Source organism: Elephas maximus, chromosome 2 (genome assembly GCF_024166365.1).
Source record: "Elephas maximus indicus isolate mEleMax1 chromosome 2, mEleMax1 primary haplotype, whole genome shotgun sequence".
NCBI lineage: Eukaryota > Metazoa > Chordata > Mammalia > Proboscidea > Elephantidae > Elephas > Elephas maximus.
In genome coordinates this window covers 191,479,424-191,481,295 of record NC_064820.1, presented here as the reverse complement: position 1 = coordinate 191,481,295, position 1,872 = coordinate 191,479,424, and the positions used below count along the sequence as shown (strand labels likewise).

Below are 1,872 nucleotides of genomic sequence, written 5' to 3'. Positions count from 1 at the left end.
TAATGAATAAAGAAATCTTCAAATATTTTATGTTCAGGAAAATGGCTTATAGCAAAGAACCACTCTTCCCATGTAACTTAGATAAGACTCAGGGATGCCTCCATGTTTATCTATGACAAGGCCAGACACAGATCCTCCTAATCTCCATTCCTTGCCTCATGAATGAGTAACTGAACTGCTTGTCCCCACTGATCAATCAGAACAAAACGCTTGCTAACCAAACTTTGGTTAGGCTTTTCTCCTTCTACATCCCTGAATTTTTACCCACTTTGCCTTCAGCCCAAATACAACCCCTCTTTAAGCCTCGGAAATAGGCTGACCTTAGCATAAAACCTTCTCTGATTTACTATCCGATGGCGTCACTTTTTCATCCCACTTTCCTGCACCTGGGTTCTTTCTAGTCTTGTTTACTCTCAATTCTGTAAAAGAAAAACACTTTTCCTCTAATTTTTGAGACATTTGCAGATCTTATGGTCAGAGTGTTCTGCCTGTTACTATAGAAACCCTTTCCCATTGGAATAGTCTCTTTCCCCCTTCTCTTTGTGAATAAAGCCTCTTCCTATCACAGTCTGGACTTGTTTTTTTTATTTAAACAGGGATTAGTCACAGCCTTCAAAACTCAAATGTGAAATATGGTTACTTTCTTTACTTTTCAGAATTCAATTAATCTCTGTTTGGAGTCTTCAATCCACCAGTGGCAAAACAAGATCTCATTGATACAAGGTCTCCTGCTCCCTTCTCCGCAAGGTCATGTCTAAGTTCTGGGGAGCTTGCCTGATGCCAAGAAATCAGTCATGATGGTGAGGGGGGTGTCTGTCGTTGGTCCCTATCTTGCAGCCCTGACATGTCCATGTCCCTGCAGGGCTCCCCTGGGGGGCTTGCTGTGTCCCCTAGGATTACCCTGGACGTGTCTCAGATATCTTTTGCCATAGCCTGGAGGGACACAGGCACCCTGCCTTAGCAATATTATCTAAGCAGCCTTTCTCTCCTCTTCACATACAACCCCCTCTTAGTTCTTGGAATCTTTACCTCTTCCCAGATCATGCCTCCAATCACATATTCCTCTCAACCTATGGTTTATGCCCTGGAACAATATTCTCACACTTAAGCATACATTAGAGTCAGATTGCTGAGCCCTACCCTGAGAGGTTCAAATTAAGTAGATCTTGGGTGGGACCTAAGAATTTGCATTTCTCACAAGTTTCCAGGTGATACTGGTGCTGCTGGTCCAGTGACCACACTTTGACAGCCTCTGCTCTGAACTATTCAGTCTTTTTGGCTTTTTATGCTCAAGTTTTCCCCTCAAATTAATGTTCCTGCTCTGAGGTTCCAAAGTCTATTTTGGAAATTCAAAAGCCAAAAATCGACTCTTTTTTTTTTTTTTTTCTTGGCATTTCTATTCTTCCAACTCTACCTGAGGGGACAGATGCTTTCTGAGCCTAGATTCCCCAGAAAGCAGAGCGTGGGACAAAGGCTTATAACCCAAGTTCTTCATGGAGATGTGGGCAGTGGTGGTTCAGTGGTAGAATTCTTGCCTCCCATGCAGGAGACCCGGATTCGAATCCCAGCCAATGCACCTCATGTGCAGCCACTGCCCGTCTGTCTGTGGAAGCTTGCATGTTGCTATGATGTAGAACAGGTTTCAGCAGAGCTTCCAGACAGACTAGGAAGAAAGGTCTACAATCTACTTCTGAAAATCAGCCCTGAAAACGCTGTGGATCACAACAATCTGATCCACAATTGATAATGTGGGTAGAGGAGGACTGGGCGCCATTTCATTCCATTGTGCACGGGGTTTCCATGAGTTGGCGGCCGATTCAATGACAGCTAACAACAGCAACAAGATTGCAAGGAGCAGGAGTGAGGCAGACA

At 44.1% G+C, this 1,872-nt stretch overlaps 1 non-coding gene across 1 annotated transcript; it reads left to right on the top strand.

Annotated features, from left to right (window-relative positions):
- The first annotated feature begins 1,505 nt into the window (after positions 1 to 1,505).
- On the top strand, positions 1,506 to 1,576 carry TRNAG-CCC (transfer RNA glycine (anticodon CCC)). The gene has a single exon. It is a non-coding gene; the product is annotated as a tRNA-Gly (tRNA).
- The last annotated feature ends 296 nt before the right edge of the window (positions 1,577 to 1,872 follow it).